The sequence below is a fragment of the Lissotriton vulgaris genome, chromosome 5 (assembly GCF_964263255.1).
Source record: "Lissotriton vulgaris chromosome 5, aLisVul1.2, whole genome shotgun sequence".
Lineage (NCBI taxonomy): Eukaryota > Metazoa > Chordata > Amphibia > Caudata > Salamandridae > Lissotriton > Lissotriton vulgaris.
In genome coordinates, this window is record NC_141693.1 from 1,216,687,715 (window position 1) to 1,216,704,563 (window position 16,849).

Below are 16,849 nucleotides of genomic sequence, written 5' to 3' on the forward strand. Positions count from 1 at the left end.
ACTATTACAGGTATTTTTCCCAATAGTCCTTGCGGGTCACCCCATCTGCTCTGAACACGTTCTCAAAGGTAACTCTCCATGGGATAGCGGTGTTCCTGAACTGCAACTGTTGACCTTGATTCCCGGGCCTACTCTGGTGTGAAACACAACAGTCTCTCTTATTAGCTTAGCTCACTATGTATCACCTTCTCTCCTTGCCTGACTAATAAAACAAAGACATTATTCTGGCTAGTAAGGGCACTTCTTCCATCTGAACGTGAGAGAGAACGAAATCCAATGCACACATGAAATCCAACTATTAACGGAATTGCATAGGGAACAAAGACACATTTAGTTAATATTCCTACTTACATGGAAAATGGCACATTCGTAAACGCTCTTAATAAATGGATGATCGTCAGTAGCTCAACATGAGTTTTTCACCTTAATGTTTCAACTAGTTACATTTATTTACTGCTTTAATTCTTTCATGTTCAATTCAAATGCCCTAAAATACAACATGTTTGAGTTAATACATTTCACAATTCAAGCACTTCAAGTTAACACGACAAAGGAGAATATGCAGTTGAGCTCTACACGTGATTATAATGCACCCCTACATATAAACAATAATTTCCACTACATCAGTGGCACAGGTTGGTGTGTGCAGGTGCTGGACGCAGAAGGACCGTAGCGTGAACTCTCCAGGGGTTAGCAGCTTGCATGTGATGCCATCTGCCCGTTACTTTTTCTAAAATGGTTGAAGTTCTTTTTTATTTATGTTTTAATCAATGTCATGAGACACCTTTACTCTCAAGCGTGCCCCCCTGAGGCACTACTGTGTTTTGACACACTCAGTTTGCAAAAACAACAATTATGTCTAAAGGGTATAAATAATCCTTCTTTAAAGATGCAGAATTCTTCAGGGTCAGGAGGAAAGGCTGGCTCTGGGTTCAGTCAAAAAGAGCCGATAGATTTTATTATGGGAAGAACGTGTTCGTAACATATTGTTCGGCGCCATCGCCAGAATATTTAAGAAAATCCATAGACAGAGAATTCCAGAAGGTGACGCCAGCTGTTCAACACACAGCACACGACAGACCGCTTCACTACAAATGAACATTCAGATCAGATGCTGAACTGAGTTCAACTTGGGCAGGTAATTGTCAGCACGAGAGATATCTTTTGCAAAGAAGTTTTTGTCCAATAAATATTTCAGCATGTTTAAAAAGAGTTGAAATGACCACAGAACCCCTGAGGAACTATGTGATAATGACCTAATGTAGCATTAAGCAGCTAGGCAAATAAGCACAGACTAGGGAAACATAAATAATAACATATTTGCATTTTGCTCATCGGTAGAACGCATTTTATGCATTGTCACAGACTGATGTACAGAACAAATAATGAAAAAATAGCATTAACCACTTGCGTCCTCGAGGCCGGTTTGCCATAAAAATTCAGGTAGATTGCATCTAGTGCAGTTACATTGGGGCAAGAATATCAAGTATTCCAGAAAGAAATCGTCCACATCAACTTTATTTTTTTTTCTTTTCTAGTTTTTGTTAAGCGAGGATGCTTTTTGCCCCTTTCCTCATTGAATGTTTCTTGCACTTGATGCTGTTTGCTCTACAAATTCAGATGCCAGATAGAAAAGCCACAAAATATTAATACGCATATTTATCTTATATGTTAAAAGCAGCAATTATTGCTAATTCTTATGCTAAATGACATGTTAAAGAGGCAATTTGCTAAATAATATCTCCATCTTTTCCAGTCACCATTTTTTGTGCTACATCAGTGAAAAAAATAACCCAAAAGGGTTTTGCCACTGTGAACTTATTTTAAAATGCCAGTCTGAAAAGTTACGGAAGTGACAGCACTGATAAAGTTCAACACATAGAGCAAAACATTGCTTCTATATCTGATTGATCCTAACATAGTGACTTCTGAAAAAGGAAAGATTATTGTTTGCTTTTGCGCACAGAGAGCAGGATGTTTATTGAGGGTAGCGATTTTGTGTTGCTGGGGCTTCCGGGCAATCGTTTCTGATCACACCTGTAAGCATGGCAAACACTGAAAAACTATTCACTTCTACTATATGGCTAGCCAGTTATTTTAAGTGCATTTGTAGAGCACACTATCATCCGCGAGGGTATTGTGTGGCTGAGTAGCTGGCGTGTGCCCAGATAGACCTCTCATAGGTTGGTTAATTTAAATGCCATTGTGTTAGACTTTCCCAAACTTTTTGCCATAACTCTCCATGTTTTGCTGAAATTAGTTTTTGTTGTCTTAAGGCCTCTGTGCACCTTACCACTGCTGAGTGCTTGTCTCACAACATGGTGAAATTGGCTTACACCTAATTGACGTATTTAATTTACTTATAAATCACTTGGAGCTAGATTCTGCCACCATGGCAAATCACTGGCTTATGCAGTTGATCTGCAAGAGCTACACTCTACTCTTCTGTTCCTCCCCTCCAAGGCCCGACTGGCAGGACCAGGCATCAGGCATTTCCCTGGGAGTCTGAAAGGGTGTGGGGGTGTCAGGTTTTTATACTGGGGGCAGGCCATTTTTGTAGCAGGACAGCAGTTTTTCTCATTGTCTCTGTATTTGTGTATGATTTAAAGTGCTCTTACATCCTACACTGCTATGAGAGGCACTATAAAACACATGAAACACATGTAAGAGATGTAGGGGGTCATAGTGAAGATTGTTGTATCCTGGTGCACTGTAAGTTCATAATTTACTATGTTTTAAAAGCTAATACAATTGAACATTTTATGGGAACTGTTGTAGAATGCACCATTTTTGGCCACATTTTCTTGGGGTAAAAGCCTCTCCCCAAAACCCTCCTTGTAGTGGTTAGGTTCACTCGCTACACTTTCTATGCACCGTACGGGCTGATCTGACAAAATTTGCCAGGGTTGATTTGGATACCTATTCCTGACCTGCTTCCCTCCACTAGGACGTGATCTCCACCACATCTTTTGCTATTAGAGGTGCTTGCCTTATGGAGCTGTAGAGGTGGTGCTTCTTGAAAAAAGCGGCTCACAATTACACTCTATTTACTTGATGGTCCCCAATAAAGTCTGCCTTCTCCTGATACTACACCTTTTCAATCCGTTCATACAGCAGGCAAGTTAAAGATTTCTGCAAACCAAGCTCTTCTGGCTCTCAACTCAGAGGTTAGAGATGAGCTTGTTCCCCTGGACCTCTAGGATCCCTATTTACATCTACCATCACTTCCCTTTAACAGGCTTTACCTGAGGTCTGCAGTGGGGTCCTAGCACTATTAGTTTGTTGTGCTACTGTTTACAGTGATGTTCTTCTCACACGTCTTCACAAAAGTGCAGACAAATATCGTGGCTTAATTAGAAATGTCTAGAGTCCAAGTAATCCCATACAAACAAATGGCTGGTGAAAGCAGCGCCCGGCTCTATTTGAAGAACACCATCAACACACAATGACCCTCCTTCATGAAGCTTTACAGTGGTTTCATAGGATTGTTGCAAGATATGACCCACAGGAACGTTTTTCCTCCTTATGCTCGTAGATAATGAGAGATTACTTGTTTTTGTGTTTGTGGAAGGTCACCAAATATGCAATCCAAAAGGTGTAAAACCTGTATTAAATAATGATCTGTCCTGTCTTTTATTGCTTTGATTTCATTTAGATAAAATTCAAATTTCATAAAATTGAATTTTTCACAGCTAATATGTGTGCTTTATCAGAGCTGTAAATATCAAGAAAAAAAAATAACTAACATAACATAACTGCTCAACCAATGATTTAAACAAAGAGAAAACAAAAAATATATTTTGTGAAATTAAACAGCATTAGTTGGTTTTAACAAAGTGAAGATGTCTACCTTCACAACATACCTCATTTTACTACTATGATCTCCATTATAACCCTTCTAAAGTCTTCCCTCCTCTATCTCTACTAAATCCTATTCAATCAAACTAACAGACTTGCATGTTCACCATCCAAATTAACAACTTATATTTCCCAATACTAATAAACCACTAATCCTTTGGGTTTCGGAGTAGACTACTAGTCACTGAAAAGTGCTTAAATGCTAGTAAGCGCTATAGACACAATTACAAATGATAACTGTTCTTTATTTCAACTGATACCCTATTGACACTGGGGCTCAGTTTTAAACAACATTAAACCAAACCACCAGTCGGACATTACATTGTCTATCATGTTGTGTGTATCCTCTGAGCATGTTTTCAATGCAGCATGGGCAAGGGGTAAATGTCACTGTTAGAAGGACTGGCATGTTTCCTCAAAATTGGAAGACACTTGAGTGATCAAAATGAACAAGAATTTTAACCCACAAATTATAATGCTCCAGAATGCTTCAGAAGCTGTAAACAGAAAAAAAGACTAGTATATTCACTGATGAGTGGCACAGAAAGAGGATCAAGTATGAAATGTATGTCTGGGGACCTCATACAAAGACAAATAATCCATCCTTCAGATTAAGCACAGACTTAGCCATGAACAGAGGTCTATTCAATGGACAGTGTCATTTACTGAGAGAAGAACTAAATGAGCATTCATCCAAAAACCTTTATTGTCCATGCTTGCCTGTTGTCGAAGATTGAGACTTAAATGCCAGCATTTGTAAAGCACACAGCTACCTCCGATGGAGGTGTCCCGGCGCTGGGGTCCATCGGGAAGATTAAGCAAGCTATTGCCCAGAGTCACATGGTGCTGGGCTAACCTGCCTCCGGAGCTGGGGCCGCTGCGCCACACCTCTTCCACAACTTGAAAGGACTGCACTGCTTGTATGTATGGCTGCTGTGGAGAAATAGAGACAAACAACTCAGGTGGAAACAGGCGAATAATAGAGAATAATGAATAGTTGTTTGAGTGCCAAATACAACAAATGTGGTATGAGGTGCTTTGCAAAACATCCGTCTTTAATGTTTAGGTGATCAGAGCACATGCTGCTACTTGTCTGTGAGTAGTAATTGATTGGCCTTAAGCAGGCCACATGCCAGAAAATGCTCTATATCAATGTTATTTCTTTGGTCCTTGTCAGACCAAGCCATTTGCCACGCCTTTCACATTTTCTCATCACTTTTTGAGAGGGAACGTAGGATGCCCATGTAGTTGAGGGCTTCTATCATGGTTACCAGGGTAAAAGACAGACACGCTACTGGAAAGAGTTAATTTCGCTCAATTTATGGATGCAAAATGATAAATAAAGCTTGCTTGAGTGGTTTAGATAAACTTTCTTTACTAAATATTTAGTTGACCAATCATCAGGGCCAATGTTGCTGAATGTCTGGGAGTGTTACTTGGTTGACCTTATGCAAACTTTATATATGCTCAATGTGTCAGTTTTCTCCATATGTACATACCCTTTCACATCTTGCTTTTTTTTTATTCAGCAGGAATTTTAGGGGAAAAAAGGCCATCTGTCAAGTTCAGGACTCCTCTGCTGGCTATAAGGAAAAACGCACCTCCATCATCCTTGCTTAGAAAACAGGTAATTTGGAATTTTTAATAAATACAAAATGATTGATGAGACTTGGGTTAAGGGTTTAGTTAAACTTTTTTGTGAGCTCACAAAAGACAACATTATTACAGACAGCATTGTAACTTAGCAGCTATTTACATGGCTGGCAGGAAAATAGTGATTTGGGGCTTTTTACTCAGTCGCTGGCTAAATAGTTACACTTATTTACTATATGGCTAGTGGCCTTGAAAATAACAGAGAAACTTCAGTATTTACCTGACCACTGGCTAAATAATAGCGATTCTGCACTGTTTGGCTCAGAGCGTGCAAATAGCTGAAAAACGTGACTATTTGCCTGCCTGTTGACTAAGTAGTGAAGATCATGCACTGATTTGCTGGCAGCGATGAAAGTAGCAGAGAAATCTCCTTATTTACTAGGCCCTTGGCTAAATAGTGGAGATACTAAACTGTTCGACCAGCAGCCGTGAAAATAGCAGAAAAACTTCACTATTTACTCAGCCACTAGCGAAACAGTTGAGATTTTGAACTGTTCGGCTGGCGGCCATGTAAATAGCAAAAAACATTCACTATTTACCAGGCTAATAGATAAATAGCAGCAATTCTGAACTGTCTAGCTGGTGGCAATATAAAGAGCAGGAAAACTTAAACATTATTCATGTTATTTATTCAATTTTTTAAGCTCATGGTTACACCACTGGTGTGTCCCTGCACTGAAGATCTTACTCCAAACAGACAGGAGAAGGGGGAGAGGATAACTAGGTGACCGGGTATGACCTAGAAAGATCAGAGATATCAGAACGTATGCAGTGCTTGCTGGTGTGCTGGTGTATTGAGTTATTTGCAGAAGGGCCTTTCCATAAGTTCTGCTCTCAGGTTCAGGGGTAACGAGCTCCATTATTTGGCCACCAGATAACTGAAGGACTGGCCCTCTATACTAGTGGCACCCTTACGGGGTTAGCCCTTGTGGGTCTTAAGTTTTGCGAAGGTATAACCATAGATCGTAGATATCTAGGGCCTTTGCCCATCAGGAATCTATGATAGCAACTCATGGCCTTGTAAATAATCCCCTTCTCCACTGGGAGCAAGTGTAGAGTAGTCAAGGCTTTTGAGGTGGATGTTCGTCTGGGAAGATTTAGGACCAAGCGGGCAGCTGCATTTTGAATGCATTGGAGTTTTATCCAAATAGTATAGATTTTGCTCTGTCTGGCTGGCAGCCCTGACATTGCAGAAAAACATTACTGTTTATCTGGCCCCTGGCTAAACAGTAGAGATTCTGCATTGTGTCTGGTGGCTGTGCAAATAGCAGAAAATCTTCACTTTTACCCAGTGGCTTGTCAAATAGTAGAGATTCTGCACTGTTCGTCTGGCAGCTTTGCATATGGCAGGAATGCTCAACTAGTTACCTAGCCGATATCTATATAGTAGAGATTCAGCAATGTTTGGCTGACCGTTTTTGGGAACCTACCACCTCCCACTCAAGGTTGTCAACATCCAGTTCAGAGGAGCCTTCCCCTTTGCAAATTAGTTAACACCCCAACTCAGAGGTCATTAGCTCATCAGTGGTTGCAGTCACAAACTATCAATAAGTTCCTTTCTAAATTGGAAAGCCGAGGGAGGAAATACCTTTCATGAACCCTCAAATTTGCAATTCAGAATCAATCACAGATTTCATCTTAGTAGTCTAAAGAAATTTCCCACTCATAAAAAGTTTTTTTTTTATAATGATGGGCACGTTTTTGGCCACAAGCTGTGTGATTTTGTGACATGAGTCCCTCAATGCTAAAACTTGCTTGGATGCCAACACTAACTTATAGGTCTCAAGGTCTCAAATGTTTGAATGTTTCTAAGTTATTTTGACAGGCATGGAACAGAATGCCACTTCATTACATCAGGGGCCAAGACATAGCGAGTTGGGAGGCCCTTTATGGAGCCGTCTCGTGCTCTACAAATGCTGCTACTCCTTTACATTTAACTGCTGGTTTGACTGATATGAATATTTTTAGAACCTTTGAAAGAATAGTTAAAGTTGTTTACTCTTCTAACGGTATACACTTGCTCTTACTCACAAAGCCATGGGAATGTATAGGGGCCAGATATAGGATTACCAAAAGGCTCCATGTTATGAGAGCACTTCTTTTCTGCAGCAAATCAGTGCATTCAGAAATTAATAATTCTGGTTCAGTTCAATTCAATAAATCAGACTAAAACACCTGAAAACAATGATTTGTAAAAGCAAACACCAGAAATGGAAATGTTGTAACCCAGTAATATAGATTCATCTAATATTTAGGGTGATATAAAAATGGAAACAATTGTATACAGTCCCTAATGAAGTGAGCAACACAGTATAATTGAGAGGTGTCATTCCAATCTTATGAAGAAAGTGAGAAAATTGATGGACCTGATTTAGAGTTTTGAGGACTAAGTTAACTTCATCAGGAAGGCAGAGGACAATACATCTGACATCCTGAGGGGGCTTTGCCGGGAAAATGTAGAGTTATCTGTTGACTCTGTGGGCAATTCTTTACTTTAACATGAACTCCTGTCATGGTGGGTCAAGTCAATGTATGAAACAGTTGAAGGATAGGACAGTCAGATATAATGGCCGGCTAGCAAACATTAGGAAAACTTTGTTTTTCACAAACAAACTCCCAAAGCAGGAGTTTGTTTTTGTTACTTATATCATCTACCCAATGTTAGTCCTCAGGAAGAACTAATCAGCAACCCTTTGCTAAAAAGAACCTGACAGAATATTTAGGATAGCCTTTTCGCCATTCTTCCTCACTAAAGTTCTGGGTCTCCACTCTCTATCCATAGGGATGCAGTCAGTACACTCCACTGTGTAGGGAAGCTGTATTTACTCTCTATCACATCATGCAAAATGCATCTCACTGGTTAATGCACAATGGGCCCGATTCACAGAAGTAATCGGAGACAAAATCCTAACTTTACAACTTTTGGTATTCACAAAATGCATTTAGGAGTAGTAAAGTTAGTATTCCTAACTTTACTACTCCTAAACTGAGAAAAATCTTAACTTTATGACTAACTTTACTACTCCTAAACTGAGAAAAATCTTAACTTTATGACTTTCGGTATTCACAAAAGGCATTGAGGAGTAGTAAAGTTAGGATGAATAAGGGAATAGGAGTCCGTGGGTAGTATTTTTGTCACATTTTGTGTGGGGATTCCGGGTGGGAGCACCCAGTGCTCCATGCTGTCTCCTTCACACAGATCTGGTTGGTCTGCCTGCTCTCATGGCTAGGGGGGAGGTGTGGTAGGTAAGGGGTTGGGTGGGGATTAAGGGGTTGATAAAGGGGGAAGGGGAATGGTGTTGGTAGATGGGCTGGATGAAGTGGTATTTAAATTGCTGCAAGGTATAGTTAGCAGGATTTTTTTGTAGCACACAGAAGATTGGCTGGGTTTTGAATATAAGATCGGGTGGAGGGCTGCTTTATGGTAATACAGGAGCTTCATTAATCTTAAGATGATACTGCAAGTGGTTAGAAAAATCTTCTGGATGGATGGCTAGGCTTTGGATTGTCACTATTAATATTTGTGAGCTTAATGATAAATATAAAAGGAGGAGGCTGCAAGAAGATATTACATTTTTAAGAGCAGATATATACTGCCTTCGGGAAACTCATATAGCATGGTTTGACAGTGATGTGTTGAATTATTTAGGTCTTAAGGCAGTATGCTTTACAACCCAGGACGTTAAGACTAAAGGGTAGGTATACTAGCTTGGAATAACGCTGTTATACCTGGCCGTAAGCTTGCGGATAGTCATGGCAGATGGGCAATCATGGAATGCAAAGTTGGTAATGGGGCCTTTACACTGTGGTCACTATATGCCCCAATCTTAGATGATAGGGGTTTATTGCAATTTCTAGTTATTGAATTACCCTCCTGGTCAGCACCATACGTAGTCTGAGGGGATCTAAATTTAAATGGATCCAGAGTAGGGCCCAGGTGTAGCAGAATTTCTAGTCTTCTGGATAGGCTGCAAACTTCAAGATCATTGGAGAATCTCATCGGAGATGTGGGATTCATTTATATCTGGCCTACGTTGAATGCCCCTGAGCCAGGATATACTTGTTACACAGCCACCCCATGGCAAGTTTCCTATGGTGGATTATTTTTTGGTATCACCGGGCTTACTCAAGGGGGCTCAGGTGGAACTTTACCCCAGAGTAATGTCAGGTCACACCCCTATTGATTTTGATTTTTCAGTATATGGAATAAGAAGGACGGTCCAAAAGTGGTAATTCGAGAAGACACTTTTGTCCAATCCTGATTACTTGAACTATATGCAGGGTTGGATTATGGAATTCTTTACTATCAATAATGGCAGTGCCTCTCCTGGAACTGTCTGGGATACCTTTAAGGTGGCGGAAAGGGGTGAAACTCTGGGGTTTAGTTTGGCCAAACAGTCGAGAGGACAGAAACAGATCAAAAAATGATGCCAAAAACATAATTACCTGGAATCAGAATTGATTTGTGCTGTGGCAAGCAGGAGCGGTACAAAAGGGGGTGGTGATGGCACAGGGTCTGACTGATTTGCATATAGCCATGTCTGAACTGGGGTGGCAGAGTGGGCTAAAGAACGGTGATGGATTAAACCCAGATTTTTTGACTGGGTGTGAGTGTTTGATTGATTCAGATGCTCTGTCCATCACCACCCCCTTTTGTACCACTTTTGGCCGCCATACGTGTGGCAGGGTATGCTCAGACGTGAGTCCCTTGCTCACTTTGCCACTGGATTCAAGCAAGCTGGGCTGAAGACGGCTCAAATGCCGGAAACCGGTCCTCGGAAGCTTGTTTCCGGTCCAGGGAAGACATGGCTTGGCAGTTCGGGCTCGACTGTTCCCATGAGGCACAGGCTCAGACTGATTTGCATATAGCCATGTCTGAACTGGGGTGGCATAGTGGGCTAAAGAACGGTGATGGATTAAACCCAGATCATTTGACTGTGTGTGAGTGTTTGATTGATTCAGATGCTCTGTCCATCACCACCCCCTTTTGTACCACTTGTGGCAAGCAGGAGGCACCTTACCTTGTTGTCAAATTCAATAGCTATAATTAAGGCATGTTGGAATGTCTACTCTGTTGAGAAAACTGCTGGGAGCTACCTAGCTAAGAGTCAAGAATGTTATGAGTATAGTGAGCGTGTGGGCCAGCTCCTAGCAGTCAGGGCTAGGCAACAGAAAGCAGTGGGACTATTTGCCAGATAAGAGACATGCAAGGTGGAGCAGTAACAGACACGTTTAGGGAATTTTACTTGGTTCTCTTTAAAGCTTCACCTATGGTTTGCGCTCGGACCTTAGAGGGATTTCTGCCTAGTGCGTAGGTAACCCAAGAGGAGAGACTGCTATTGGGCGTTGTTGTTTCACTAGAGAGCTCTCCACACTCTTCAGTCAGGTAAAGCCACAGGAACACATTGTATTAAATCCCTTTAGAATTTTATAATTTTTTTTATAAACAGATCCATAAGAAAATGTTGGGATTGTTTAATGAAATAAGAGTGAGGGTACCACAACCAGGCTCCAGGGGGTCACCTAATATTGTTATTTTTTTAAAGAAAGGCAAGAACCCCACAGCCCTGGACTTTTATAGGCGCATTACTCTCTTAAATAGCGATGTTAAGCTATATTCAAAGGTCTATGCAGCCGGTTAAGTAACGTGATACAGTGTCTTGTTTCACCTCAGCAGCATGGCTTCATCCATGGGAGGGGACCTGTGGATCATGTACAGCGAGTAATTTCGTTATTTGATAACACCGAGGCCCTGGCAAAGCCGATAGGTGTTGCCCTGCTCGATTCCCAGAAAGCTTTCAATAGGGTTTTGTGGGATTATCTCGGGACGATCATGGAGGCTAATGGGTTGGGCACATCCTTTGTTAAAGCAATACAGGTAACCGACTGCTCGCCTGCTAATCATGGGTGGGGAGTTGGAGCCCTTCTTGATCAAAAGGAATGAGACAGTTTGCACTTCTTCCCCCTGGTTATTTGCACTGTATATAGATCTCTACCTTAGGCGGGTGGAAGCCTCCCCAGACGTTTCCCCTGTCATCCTCTAGGGCTGGCACACTAAGATGTTGACTTATGCTGATGATGTGGCCATAATCACAACTGACCCTGACAGGGCCCTGCGAGCTATTGACATAATAGCTGAAGAATTTTGAGATTACAGCACAGGTCTTCATAAATAGGTTTACTTCGGCAACTGATAGTAGAAATGTCGATAAAGCAATATATCTTGGAATAAACATTACCGCAAGGGTTGATACTATAGTTAATTTAAATTTGTCCCCCATTTTGGGAAAAGTTAAGAAGGACTTTAATCGCTGGGATAATTTTAAACTATCAATAATGGGGAGGTGTAACCTAGTTAAAATGATAGTGCTTCTGAAGCTACTATATGTTTTTTAATACCCTTAGAAATACATAACGATTGGTTTGAACTTATGGATAGATTGGTGGCCAAATGTATCTGGTCTTATGGGAGGACTAGAAGAGCTAATGATTTTCTGAGTTTACCTAGAGAAAGGGGGGTGGAGGTCCCCCATCTCAAACTATACTATTTAGCTGCTGGGCTTCAATATTATGGTCCTTTACTTAATAACAAAGTTAGGGAGGAGGCTCGCGAGGGTATATCCCCTCAATTTATGAACTCTTGATTGGGGTAACTGCTAATTGCTATTCCTTCAAATTCTTTGATTCAAGTTATCACCAAAAAAACTCGGTTTAAGACCGTGAGTCTTTCGGATCTGGGCATATGCTTGTAAAAAGCTTGGGATGGGTTGATACAGCAGGTATACTCCTTTGCTCAGGAACAATCAGCTCCCTAGGATTTTGCAGGATGATAATTTAACTAGGTGGGAAAGAGGGGGGTTCAGTGGGATTGGGGATCTGTTGGGTGGGTATTATATTATGACTTTTGAAGTTGTATGGGATAGATTTAACATTGGCCTTGGGGATTTAAACATTTTTTTGCAGCTGAGGTATTTTCTCTTGAGGAAGGCGGGTGGTGCAGCAGATTTTAAACAAATTCCTCTAATGGAAATATTAATAAATGGTATAAAACCATCTATTTTGCAACTATATGTGTGTTTGCTAGAAGGGGTCCCTGACGAACAGGACAAGCATGAAGTGAAGTGGCAAGGAAAGATTGATTTGTTGGTCTCTGGCTTTCTCAAATTGCTCGAGGTGGGTGGGTCAATTTTATGTTCACCAAATCGGCAAGTACATCATTATAAAATACTTTTCAACCTATACATAACACCAGCAAAAGTAGCCAAATGGGGAAGAGATGTGGGGACTTGTTGTTTTAGATGCCAGGCACCTGAGACAGATTTGGTACACATCTTTACCTAGAATCGGTTTGTCAGGAAATAGTAGGGTCTTTGGGCCATGTACTTAAAGTCAATATATCCCTGACACCTCAGCTAATTTTAATTGGATAGAGGAATCAGATAACGGAGAGGGGAAGGCCAAATCTTTATAGCTATGTTGGTTTCAGGCTGTGTATAGCCTCAGCATGGCTTGACCTCCTACCTCCCTCCTTTCAACAATAGAAAGGGCATTTTTTGCATATCCATATTCTTGAGACAGTACTTTATGAACGAAAAGGCAAGAGGGGAAGGGCCAATAGGAAAAGGATTTGGGGGGGCGTTTTTGTCTTGGGGATCTCTGTTTAAATAAGCTGCCTGACTTTTTTTAGCTTTGGAAGCAAGGGGAATTTTTGTGTATGTTGTTTATCCACTCGAGTCTGATATTTTTAGACCTTTGGATTATGTGAATTTATGGATGATTAATTAACTTTGCCATGTAAATGTATTTATGTAACCTGCTGCTGCAATTTTACTTTTTCAATAGGAAAAATGATAAAATATCTTTAAAAAAATAAAGAAATCAGTAAAGGATTTATAAACATGCTAATCACCCGGTAGGGTAGCAAATCACTTCATTCGAGTAGCCAGGTCTTGAGGGCCTTATGAATTCCAGAAGTGAGGTGATGGTCTGGAGCAGTATGTTAAGGCTTTTCCAGGAATGTACAAGGCAAACATTTACAATGCATGCTTTTACAATGTGTTTCTTACATTGCAGCAACCGTTGCAATGCATGTTTTACAATACATACCATCACAACGCAGTTTTAGAAAATAAATTTACAACGCATTCCATTGCAATGCATATAATTACAATGCATATCATTACAACGCATAATCCTTTCAGCGCAGGCAACTGTAGGGTAAGCGTTGTATAGTGTAGGGATAAACATTACTATTCCAACTGCAGTGAGTGCAACAGTAGGGTAAGTGTTGGATAGTGAAGGGGTAAAAATGATATTCCCACTACAGTGAGTGTAACAGCAGGGTGAGTGTTGGATAGTATAGGGCTAAAAAATACTATTCCCACTCCAGTCAGCGGCAACAGTAGTGTAAGTGTTGGATAGTGTAAGGCTAAATATTACTATTCCCACTCCAGTGAGTGCAACAGTAGGGTAACTGTTGGATAGTTTAGGGGTACATATTTACTAATCCCACTCCAGTGAGTGCAACAGTAGGGTTTGTAAGACTAACTATGGGCGCAAAATCCGTTCTGCTTGCGGATTTTGCGGAATTTTGGCAATTTCGCGATCCGCGAATCGTGCGAAATTGCCGAAAAATCCGTCCGCGAGCAGATTTGCGAATTTTTTTTCTTTCAGTAGAGGGTGGCATCTTCGTGTATAAATATGCAGGTAGGACTCATTCTGGCACGATGCTCCTGTCACAAAAATTAAACCTCAACAGTAACCACTTACAGATATACATAAAGTAGGTGCCAGAGTTGAAGCTCAAATTCAGTCACGCATTATATTCAGCCCAAACAACTAGTCAGCATGGTCGAGACAAGGCAGGTGTGCTTCCTACCCATATCTACCGCCTACAATTAGATGTAATCCTTGATGGAGGTCTTTGCATCCACGAGTTTCTCGAGTGCAATCCCCGTGTACTTCCTGTGACCAGGAGGCTGCTTCCTTCTCATCTGCTGCTCTGATCGGTCTCTGACCCTTTTAACAAGAGGTATTATAACCTGGGGACAGCCTCAGAGGGAATGGTCTGGGATGCAATGAATTCAGGGATACTTGGGGAGACTTTGCAATACTCCTTAAGGTTCAACAAATTGGCAAAGCATGATATTGATCAGATGCAAGATAGTCTAAGGAAGGCAGATGAGGGACTGGTGAGGGAGACAATGGGACATACACCAGGAAGGAGTGGTAATATAGAGAAGTTGAAGAACCAAGTTGCAACTGAGAAAGCAAAGATTACAGGATTCGTTACCGACAAGGCAGTTAGAAAATGTACTCCTAAAAAGAGGCAATCTAAGAAGTGATCGAACAAATAGGACACCATTTAGCTTTGCGTTCCAGGCAACAGATAAATTCCAACCTAATATGGGAAATAATCAATCCTCAAGGAAATCGTTTAATAGATTCAGCACAGATAGCACAGGCTTTCCAGAACTTTTATCAAGATCTGTACTCAGAAACTTAAAGCGGTCTTACAAACCTTGATAAATATCTAGAAAGCGTCACCCTTGGAAAATTTGATGTCGAAGAGGCAAATGCTTTAGAAAATTCCCCAACATTAGATGAACATTTATCCACCATTAGAAACCTTCCAAAGGGGAAATCAACAGGACTAAATGGAATCCCTTCTGAACTCTATTTGTTTTTTTTTTACCAGATTAAAGATATTCTATTTAATCTTATTCTTCACATTTTCAAGGGAGGAACACCCCCTGAATCATGGGCCCAAGCAAAAATTGTGATTTTCCCTAAAAAAGGGAAACCTCCAGAACAACTTGGCTCGTACCAGCCTATTACACTTATACATTTAGACTTAAAAATGTATTCTAAAATACTAGCAAATAAACTCGCACCAATCATAGCAAAGTGTAACACCGTGTCAACACGGATTTATCCCCGGTAGATCAACCCTTAATCATATCCAACGCGTGATAGCTCTTCTTGACTCAGTGGAGGCGTCAGGAGACCCTATGGCATTAGTATTGCTCGATACAGAGAAAGCTTTTGATAGGGTCTCCTGGCCTTTTCTCTGGGCCACTATGGCAAAGCTAGGTATACTGGAACGTTTTATTCAAGCTACCCAAAAATTGTATATGAACCCCAGGGCATCAGTTATGATAAACGGTAACCTAACTAAAGAAATAAACATCTCACGGGGAACCAGGCAAGGTTGCTCATGCTCACCGCTGCTTTTTGCCATGTACATTGACCCTTTTATCTGTAGGCTAGAATGGAATGGAAGAATCCAACCCATATTTTCTCAAAATTTTGTCACAAAAACACTGGCTTATGCAGATGACATGGCAATTTTAACAAAGGAACCAAAAAATGCCATGAGAGCTATTGAAGAAGAGGCGGGCCTGTTTGGTTTAGTATCCGGGTATGCCCTAAACCAGGGGAAAATGCAGATTGTCCTAAACAAAAAATGCACATTGGGGGACCCCAGAGTTACTGATCAAGCAACCTACCTAGGAATTAATATCTCCACAGAATTAGACAAACTGGTGCATATAAATCTGAAAGCCCTGATCACAACTATGCAAAAGGAGTTGCATCGGTTAGATAACCTACATCTTTCTCTTATTGGAAGATCTAATGTAATTAAAATGATTTTTTTCCCTAAGATCTTATATTTGTTTAGGACAATTTGCTTGGAATTCTCATCAGCTCGACTTAAAACTATAGAACAAATCTTTTAAAATTTTGTTCGGGATTATTCACAACCCAGGTGGGCAGTGAAATTTCTCACCCTGCCTAAGGAAAGAGGAGGACTTTCCCTCCCAAACCTGAAAGTATAATAGTGGGCAACTGTACTATTATATAGCAACGAATTGCTACAGAACACTCGGGAACCCGAGGAAGCACTGCATGCCTTCTATCTTTCAACTACTCATTGGGGATGAAAACAGAGGGTATTTTTAGAAGCATCAATCCGATAGCTACCACAAGAAAGAAAAGTTCAAAACCCTCCTTAACAGCTTTAAAGTTTGGAAAATGGTTAAAAAACTAATTGGTCTAGGAAGATGGTCCTTTTACACTCCCTTAGGTAATAATCCAAACCTCCCAGAAATCTTTAGGGATAACTAAATGAATAGATGGCTAGAGAAAGGGGTTATTCAAATTGGGTGTCTTGTCTCTCCTGCTGGATTCCTGTCCTTTATAAACAGTAAAAAATAAATTTGGGTTAACCTGGCAAGATTTTTTTAAATGCTTGCAAATGAGAGATTTTCTGATACATAAAGCGGAGGTACAGGGGGGGCCTAGGAAGCAATGAACTAGTAGAGACCTTGACTCACAA

At 40.8% G+C, this 16,849-nt stretch overlaps 1 long non-coding RNA gene across 1 annotated transcript in view; it reads left to right on the forward strand.

The window, feature by feature from the left end:
* The first annotated feature begins 1,057 nt into the window (after positions 1–1,057).
* The window catches only part of LOC147712323 (uncharacterized), a 122,287-nt gene continuing 106,495 nt past the window's right edge, over positions 1,058–16,849 (forward strand). Inside the window, exons 1-2 of the long non-coding RNA XR_015295746.1 lie at positions 1,058–1,138; positions 5,388–5,485. This is a non-coding gene — a long non-coding RNA (uncharacterized LOC147712323). The remainder of the gene's footprint in view (positions 1,139–5,387; positions 5,486–16,849) is intronic.